The sequence below is a fragment of the Canis lupus genome, chromosome 17 (genome assembly GCF_048164855.1).
Source record: "Canis lupus baileyi chromosome 17, mCanLup2.hap1, whole genome shotgun sequence".
In the NCBI taxonomy this organism is placed as follows: Eukaryota; Metazoa; Chordata; class Mammalia; order Carnivora; family Canidae; genus Canis; species Canis lupus.
Window position 1 is genome coordinate 58,626,228 of NC_132854.1, and position 9,901 is coordinate 58,636,128.

General features: G+C 40.6%; 1 long non-coding RNA gene across 1 annotated transcript; it reads left to right on the forward strand.

Moving 5' to 3' along the window:
- The first annotated feature begins 384 nt into the window (after positions 1-384).
- LOC140608437 (uncharacterized) lies at positions 385-6,377 on the forward strand. Its single transcript, XR_012010474.1, has 2 exons — positions 385-596; positions 5,389-6,377. It is a non-coding gene; the product is annotated as an uncharacterized lncRNA (long non-coding RNA).
- The last annotated feature ends 3,524 nt before the right edge of the window (positions 6,378-9,901 follow it).

Below are 9,901 nucleotides of genomic sequence, written 5' to 3' on the forward strand. Positions count from 1 at the left end.
GGGGAAAGACTGTCCCTCTCTGGGATAGCCAATTCATGGAGATACTAAAAAGGACCCCTGGGGCACCTGGGTGGTTCAGTCAGTTAAGCATCTGCCTTCAGCTCAGATCATGATCTCAGGATCTTGGGATCAAGACTCACATTGGGCTCCCTGCTCAGCAGAGAGTCTGCTTCTCCCTCTCACTCTACCTCTGTCACCTGGTCATGCTCCCTCGCTCTCAAATAAATACTATCTTAAAAAAAAAAAAAAAAAAAAAGGACCCAACCAGACACATACCCTTGATATGCAAACTCACACATCCAGAGCCTTACTTCCTCTATCTGGCCAAATACCCCAGAGAGCAATATTCTTCTGCCTTAGTCATCCCAAGGCCAGGGGCCAAGCAACTAGGACCACCCCTACAGCCTGCAGAAACTACTCAAAGTAGCCAATCCAGACTGTTTATCCTGCCCTGCCTTGTCCTTCCTAAGGAAACCCCAAGAAAAGGTCTGGTCTAAGTCTTCCCCATTTCTGCCTTTTGCTGTCTAACCACCCTGGTGACTTTCCCATGTATGGAAATGACATGCTGCATGGCATGCTGTACCCTCGTGGACATTGTGAGTATAGTAAACTTTATTTTTTTCCTGAGCTTCTCCTCTGCTTCTTGTGGCTGCACCTGACTGACCATCTCATAAAAGGATGCAAGGCACCCAGTCAAGAGCAGGTTTTAGAGCCAACCAGAGAGCCCTGAAAATGGATCTGCTGGTCTACCTGTTTCACTCCGTCTCTCCCTCAGGGTGCAGCCACGCATGCTAGGTATTTGGGGTTCTATTTCTTTCCTTAGGGTTACTCCCAGGCAGTAGTGACAACTCCTTTTGCAAAACCAAGATCACTATCAAGTCTGCAGAGTAGGTGAATTCCATACGGAACAATTCAGAGGACAAAATGCCCAAAATTCCTTCTCTGACCACCTGGATCAGAAATTTCACCATCTCTTGGGCCGTCTGGGTGGCTCCAGTGGGTTAAGTGACAGACTCTTCTTTTCAGCTCAGGTCATGATCTCAGGGTCGTGGGATTGAGCCCCGAGGTGGGCTGTGTACTCAGCAGAGAGTCTGCGTGAGTTTCTCTCTCTCCCTCTCCTGCTGCCTACCTCCCTGCCACCAGAATAAATAAATCTTTTTTTTTTTTTAAAGAAATTTTACCACCTCAGGTTCTCTGGTGATTTGAAAAATTCAGAGGTCTTAAAAAGATTCCTGTTAAAGTGAAAATATCTGTGGGAGAGAAAAATATCACAAGCAAGTTGTCCTCAAATCTAGGCATTTTACTTAGGTCCTGCTTTTACCCTACTATCTCAGAATCTCTAAAATAGGACCTGGGCTTTTCCATTTTGTTTTCAACTTTCCAGATTATTCTATATTCAGTTTTTGGAACCAGGAACTTATGCCATTCTCAGTTAATAAGTTAGAGATTCATCAACACCTGAGAACTGTTTTAAGGGACGAAAACTTGGGAGAGGGAAAAGGAAAGAGTAGGAATGGGAAGGCTCTGGAAATTCCACAGAAAGTCTCATGAACATGGGTGCTTCCTTCTTAATGTCTTTTTTTTAAACCTTAACTGAAAAATGGCCATTTGTCAAACAATATACTTTATTAGCTTTCTCAGTTCTGAAGTTCTCACATCTTATGGAAATGTCTTGATCCCATTCTCTAATTGCTAGGAAATATCATGTCACATTTTATTTTTATCTCTTTGTTTTCTCCTAATTCATGAGATCAATAGAGCATGGGTATTAAGGTTTGAATAATCTTCCAAATGTGGGAGGAATCCTGAAAAGGTCTTTCACTCCATTCCCGGTAGATCTACGGAACTTCTAGGAGATGTGTTGGTTTCCAGGTATAAAAACTGAAAGGGAAAGGCAATCCACAGCCTACTGCAGCATCCTTTGCCTGTATGCATCAGATCTTCAGCTCAGGGGCCTTTTCCTTCCATTGAACTTCATCTTTTCTGCTTGATATTCAAGTCTATTTTTTCTGGTTTTCTGCCTTCTGGAGAAATGGAGAACAGCTGGTTAGAGACCTCCTATTCCCTGAAGGCCAAAGAATTCCCCATTAACATTCTTTTTTTTTTTTTTTTTTCAGACTAAATAACTCTGCTCTCCATAACCTTTCTATGGGCTCATTTCCTATTCCCTTATTTTCATAGCTCTCCTTTGGATGTAGTTTCTTGTAACAAGACATGAATCAATGCCAAATATAACCAAAGAGTTCTTTCCTGTCTTTTCGAAGACAGTCTACAAGTTACATGACTGTCCTAATTTAAAAAAACAAAAACAAAAACAAAAAACAATTTTGTTGGCTATTGCTAATTGAGATTCAACTTGTGGTCCACATTTTCTTGGGTTATTGGGGAGGGCTATTTGGTAGAGATAAAATAGCTCCAGGTTAGAAATCCAGATAGTTGTGTTCTAGACCCAATTTTATCACAATTAAGCTATATATCTTCTTACTTACTTTTAAGAATGCATTTAGATTTGTTTGGTTCATCTATAAAGTAAATCAAATGGACTAGTTGACCTTTTAATTTACTCCTCCTGTGAATTCTTGTTCCTACTTTCTTTTATTTTGATTCATTTCTGTTTTTTCAATAACCAAGTTATCTGAACTCCCGCAACACTTTCTTTATACCTTTCTTATAGATGTAACATTCCTTGCCCAGAATGTAATATTTTATATCATATAAGACACGCATGCCACAGCTTTCCTACCAGCTTAAAAAAAAAAAACATTAAAAGGCAGGACCCACATAACTATGAATGGCTTTAGCACAGTGCTTTATCAATAAACAGTTGTTGAATGAGTCTATGCATAAATATTTAATGTTCTCCTGTCAAATCAAAAGTAGCAATTTTTAGAGTGGGGAAATTATGCTGCCAAATTCGTCCTATGTGCCCCGGCAGCCCTATCTCTGCCCCCACTGTGGTGAGATGTCTCCACTATCTGTACTGGCCTCTTGCAGATAGTCTATTGCACGTAGATATGTCAATGACAAGACAGATAACTGATAAACAAGGTTGTTTTCCCCAGAAGAAACTCAGAGACTTCAAAAGATTTGCAGAACAAAAAGAACAAAGACTCCAGACTACAGGCTAGAAAGAAGGAAAGACTAGAAAAGTATAGAAGAGTTTGAGTTGAAAAAGAAGTATCTGAAGTAGAAGGTGAATAGATTTCCTGAGTGGCCTCTGACCAAGAGATTAAGCTCTACCCTGAAGGCTGGAGATAGAAGTGTAATATTTGGGCTCAGGGAAACTGGTGGGAATAGTCTCAAAAACTGGACCCTTATCAGCTCTGGCCACCTGTGATTTCCTAACTTGTAAATACTTTGAACTTCTATTGACTCACCTGCTAGAGAGCCCATATTACTGCAGGCCAGAGGCCCAAAAAGCATGGAGTGTTGTCATGGTGACAGCTCACTGTGAAAAGTGACACAAAGTGGAGCTGGAGGTCAATGTGAGAGATTGGAGGGTTTCTAGGCTGAAAGCACAACAGAGAGACCCCAAGCTCTGGGGAACAGGCTAATGATGAGCTGACTGCTGGTTCTACCTCCCTGTCAGAAGGCCAGCTTCAGGCATAGCTAATCTACTATTGACCATTCTTAGGCTCTTTTCTTAGAAGGAAGCCAGCAGGCCTAAAAAAAGGTAGTTTGCAGTTTATTTTTATCTTCCTTAGGTCTTCAACTAAGTGGAATAGAATTTGATGGGGGCCAAGTCACCAGAAATCAATAGAGACACCATAGACATTTATGTTCATGCAGAGATCACTCCCTAGTACCTTCCATGACCCGGGGATTCAGGGCCAACCCAATACAATTCTGTGTATAGAATAAGGATATGTTCTGAGCACCAGAATCACACCCCACTCCCCATCCCCCTTGCTTTTCACTCAAATTGAAACAATTTGGTGCCACTCCCGGATGAGCTGGAGGCCAAGGCCTCGAGAACAGAACAAGAAGCACCCTCTTATCTAACAAGAAGATGATATTATTTCATTATTACAGCCTACAAGTGGCCTTCCAAGAAAATTGTCCTTGTGATCTGGTTACTTGCAGAAGGAATGGTCACGAAGTAACTAGTCTAAGATTAGGGCACCGTCCCTGGCAACCATCTCCTAAGTTCTTCCAGGCTTATAGCTAGGAAAGGAGTCAGTGAAGCATCTTATTCTAAGGGTGGTCTCTGAGGTTTCTCTGCCAGAGTCTGAAGCTTGGTTCTACCTCTGAGTAGTTGGATGGCATTTATGTAACAGCGCCGGGCCTCAGCTTATTCACCCATAAAATGGGGATATAATTATTATCAGTAGTTATTATTATTATTATCTCATAAGGTTGTTGTAGGATTGAATGTAAAACGCTTAGAACAGTGCTCAAAAAATATTAACTATTTATATAGGGCTGCTAATTCCTTTCTCCAACCCGGGATCGAATCCCACGTCGGGCTCCTGGTGCATGGAGCCTGCTTCTCCCTCTGCCTGTGTCTCTGCCTCTCTCTCTTTCTCTCTGTGTGACTATCATAAATAAATAAAAATTTAAAAAAATTTCCTTTCTCCAGATGATGTCATCCATTCCCAATATGTAGTTGTTAAATTTTCAAAAAATCTGAAAGGGCTAATTACTCAAAGCTAAGCATTCTGTAGGTATGGTATTATCACTATGTAGTTTTTGTTTAGAGTTTTTGGTTATTGTTTAGTGGTCCAGATGAACACTTGGGTATGTCAACTTTCCAGTGCTACTGCATTGGAATTATTGCGGCAATGCTTGATGGCATAAAACTTGGCAATCTCTGTCATCAATTATCTGTCAGTTAGTGAGTTATCCAAAAATAACTTCCTGAGGATACTCTTGGCCCTTCTCTCCCTTGGCTCAACTCAGAGGGACAGTGGGGTGGCTTCCATTTAGGCATAGTTCTTGTCTGGTTCCTAAATTTTTATAATAGTATATCAATTCTTCCCCCGGATTGACCGAGTCTTAAAACATATGGTTTTGTCTTAGACTTGTTAACACTGGAGAACTACATTCCAGATATTTGTCAGAGGATATAATTTCTAGCATACTGCTGTAGTTATAAAGATATCAAAAGCCCTGCTGAGAAAAATAATAGTCATAGCGGATTGTGTGTCTTTCTGTACTCTTAGGTCAATGGTTTCCCAGATTTTTATATTTCACAGACCACTTTTAAAAAATACGAGGATGGTGACTGACATAGGTTGCTAACTTCCTTTACCAAGCAAGGATGTAACAAAAGGATGGTCTTCTAAATTGAAGTTTCATAGTAATTTAGTGCTATGAAACCTTTACTAATCACTGCACTGTTTTTAATTTTCATCATGAACCCATGGAAATTTCATCACCGACTGCCAGACTGGTACCTGAGAACAAATGGATAATTTACAACTTATCCCTCGATGAAACCAGATCATCAGTGGCTTCACACCTGGGATGCATCATTATGGGTATCTGCAAAAGTGCCTCTACTGAATTGTGCTTTAATATGATGCCCTTGGCTAAATAAAGAGCATTATTAAAAGGGTTCCTTTGAAGCTTTTCACCTCATTTAGTTCAAAGATGTTGCAAAGACATTATTGTTTACATTATTCAATGATCTCTTTTGGAAGACCTACTGAAGAAACCTCTCTCTGGTCTCAATGACAGAAGTACTTGGACTTGTCTGAGCATTGGATTGACTTGGCTAATCTTCTATATTATTTGGCTATTTTATTCCACTTCAAACATGCCGCTAGAAGTTTTTAATTCAAATACATGGCTCACCTCTATAAGCACACAGAATTTCAAGAAATGTAATTTGCACGTTCACCTTGTTCCTGACTCTGGCTATTCTCTTACTATGAGTTTCTTTTGGCCACTTTTTTTTTTTTTTTTTTTTTTTTTACCCCTTTGACATTGCTGTACTATATATTTGTTTGTAAGCCATCCTAAATCCTTCCAGAGCTAGAAGGGATATATTTAAGCACATAAATTAGTCAATGGAGGCCCACCTGCGACTTAGAGCTTCATGAGGATCCTTAACTGCCCAGGGGGTCCGAGAACATATCCAGAACTTGTCTGCACAGATTTCTCTGTGCTGACTGGACAGAAAATCGGCATATGTAGCCCACCGAGATGCTAACAGCTGACACTGGCCTGATTGTTGCTTTGCTCTGTATTTTAAAAGGAGCCATCAAGGACTTACCTAATGTGAGTGACATGGGAATTTCAAGTGCTGTAGAAAAGCCAGCAAGGGACCTCATAGTAGTGTTTGTCCAACTATAGAGCCCGACGTATTAGGGGGTTATAAAATCAGGGTTATGATCAACAGTTTTTTAAATAAAAAATTTTAAATTTTTACTGTACCTTCATTGTATTTATTTATTTATTTATTTTTGTAACTTCACTTTATGGAAAATAGAACCAACAGGGTGTGTGTGTGCGCGCGCGCATGCGTGCACACACCTGCACACACACACACAGAGGTGTGGGGAGAGATAGATTTATTTTAAGGAATTGTCTCACATGATTGTGGAAGCTTGGTAAGTCCAAAATTTTCAGGATGGTGGGCAGGCTGAAGATCCAGGGAAAAGTTGATACTGTGGTTTGAGTCCAAAAGCAGACCGCCAGCAGAATTTCCTTCTCCTGGTAGAAAGTCCTCCTTTATTCTGTTAAAATCTTCAGCTGATTTGATGAGGCCTACCCAAAGGGGAGGGCAGTCTGCTTTACTCAAAGTCCAGCAACTTAAATGTTAATCTCACCCAAAAATATTCTCACTGAAAACACCTAGAATAAAGTTGAACCAAACATCTGGTCACTGTGGCCCAAACAAGTGGACACATAAAATTAACCATTGCATGTACCTTAGTTCAGTTTCACAGATCTAGAAGAAAACAGTGGGTTTTGCCTAAACTACCTAAGTTATTGCAGGTGTAAAGAACAGATTCTAAATGAGCTATACTACTGGTATGCTGGAGGCACCTCCTACTGGCTCCTTTTTTTAAAAAAAATTTATTTAAATTCAATTTAATTAATATACTGTATTATTCGTTTCAGAGGTAGAATTTAGTGACTCACCAGTTGCAAATAATACCCAGGGCCCATTACATCACATGCCCTCCTTAGTGCCCATCACCCAGTTACCCTACCTCTTTACCCACCTTCCCTCCAGCAACCTTCCGTTGGTTCCCTATAGTCAAAAGCCTACTGGCTCTTGATTATTGATTATGCCCTTGTCATCTTCCCAAGTCAGAGTTTGGTGACAACATCACATTGGTCGCCTGAAGTCAACCATGGGGAATGCTAATTCTCTGTTAGTAACAGAGATACTATAATGAGGAGGGTCCTCCCACATTGCTGGCTTGCCATCATACCACTGGATATGTTAGCTTTTTAACAATGTGTTAAGAAGGCTGCAATTTGGTTTAACAGGGATGATATCAAGTCCAAATATGCAACATTTCTGATTTTAATAACAAAAATAAAGAATAGTTCTAAAATATACACAGGTCACACTTTCAAACTGACAGGACAAATGGCAACCAATATCATCAATTGATAGTAGCTCATAATACTGATTTTCCAATATCTGAATAAATTGATTCCTACGAAGTAAGCATATGTACACTCATTTTGTTTTAAAAAGAATTGTTAAATTACTATAGGAATTTAATCAGCAAGATCCCATCTGTGGGGAACTATACAGGACATGTGATCCATTTCTTAGATAAATATATTAAGAAGGAGAGAGAGAGAGAGAGAGAGAGAGATCCTAAAGATTGAAGCACAGGTTCTCAAAGACAGTACATATCAGAATTGCCTCGAAGGCACTTTGTGAAGTCCCACCCCCAGGCTTTCTGATTCAAGGAGCCTTGGCTAATGCCCGAGAAATTGCATTTTTTAGAAGATTCCAGCTGATTGTGATGCTGCTGGTCTGCGGACCATACTTTGAGAATCACTAGATTAGAGACAAGACAAATTTACAAATTGCAATATATGGACTTTATTTGAATCCTAAACCAACTGTGAAAAAAAATTAGATAATCAAAAATATTTGCCTGCTGGGGCGCTTGGGTGGCTCCGTGGTTGAGCGTCTGCCTTCAGCTCAGGTCATGACCCCAGGGTCCTAGGATCGAGTCCCACAACAGGCTCTCCGCAGGGAACCTGCTTCTCCCTCTGCCTGTGTCACTGCCTCTCTCTCTGTCTCTCACGAATAAATAAAATCTTTTAAAAAATTGACTGCTGGCTATCTGCTGATATTAGGGAATTACTGTTCTCTTTTTCTGAGGTGTGATCATTGTAGTCTGGTTGTGTTTTTATTAAAAGGTATTTACATTTCAGAGATACGTCGTAAAACATTACAAATGCAAGGGTAGGATATCTGCAATTTATTACAAAATAGTCTGTGGGGTGGTGGTGAGTAGTGATGATACTGCGGAGGAAACCAGATGGGCCAGAGTGACCATCGCTGAATATGGGGGATGGGTACGTCCACGGGACCTTATCATGGTGTTCTCCTTGCTTTTGTGTACTCTGTAACAAGTTTCAAAGAGGAAGAATTGGACTCCTATCCTTTTCAAAGTCCCTTTCACTTCTGTAAAACCAAGTCATCTTTTTCACTCATTTCTCATGACAAAAATAAAGGCACGGGTGCCATTCATTAAAAGGGCAAAGCTTTCATTAACTATTTTTTAGCCAGAAAAGACTAAATTCAGTTGAATCCCATTATAATTCAGAGTCAAGGACACAGAATGGTTACAGCACTTCCACCTGGCTGGACGCATGTGGGGGCATCATCCGCCCAGTGCAGAACTCGCCCTTTCCTTGCTCACCTCTTCTCTTGGCTTCACAGCAAACCTGTCCTACTCCATGATAACACCCAGGAGCCAAATAGAGCCAGGAGGTTGCTACTCATCAATTTTCAAAGACTAGGAGAGGGGAAGGCCCAACTTTTGATGCTTCCCTCTGCTATGACATCACAGCTGGGATCGGGTGTGTTATAATACCTACCAATTTTATTACAAATACTCAGAAGGAAATTTTTAAAAAAGGAATTGAAAGAAGTACCGAGAAGAAATTCTCTCTAAATAGACAATGGCTCTTCTTTGAATGAGTATTTCTTCTTTCCCCAGAGGTAACCTCTGATCGCTGCACTTTAGAACTGAAAGAACCCTTAGGATCTCTGTAACCTAACTTCTCCATTTAATAAATGATGACATTGATACCCAGTGAAGTCACATAAATTAGCCAGAATGAAAAAAAGTGGCTATGGGCAGATACCTACCCGCATATAAAGAGCTTTTTGGTTGAGTGAAAATACAGAAGGAAGATAGGACTCACAGAATAGCTGTGTGTCAGCAAAGCATCTGTAGCGTGAAATTTTTAAATGCAATTCTATGTACCTGTTGATTTTTGTTCTAAAATTGGAAATAGAGTTGAGGGAGTAGTCTGTCAATGGATTCAGTTAAATATATGTGAGCATTTAAGCATTTAAAGAGGGAGTGTTGCTGCTACTCTACGGTGCTGAAAAGAATGGCAGTAACGACACTTCTCAGCCAACAACTGCCCACATCTTGGAGCACTGTGCACTAGAGGCTTTAAGTGTCCCATTCCTCATGCCACACTTCGACCCCATGCCCACTCTGCAAGGTCAGTCTTGCTATTCTCTACTGTGTAGTTGTGGAAACAGAGGCTCAGAGAAATTAGTAATATGTCCAAACTCATCTCGAGGGGTGGATCTAAGCCATCCTTCCCAATCCCTGCTAGTCCCTTCCTTAAGACTTCTGTGCTTCGGAAATTTCTACAGGTTGTGTCTGCAAAGGAGCCCCAAGCTGGGGGTGGGGGTGGTGACAGAAAGTGAAGATGGAAATGCAATGCAGGCTCTGTCTGA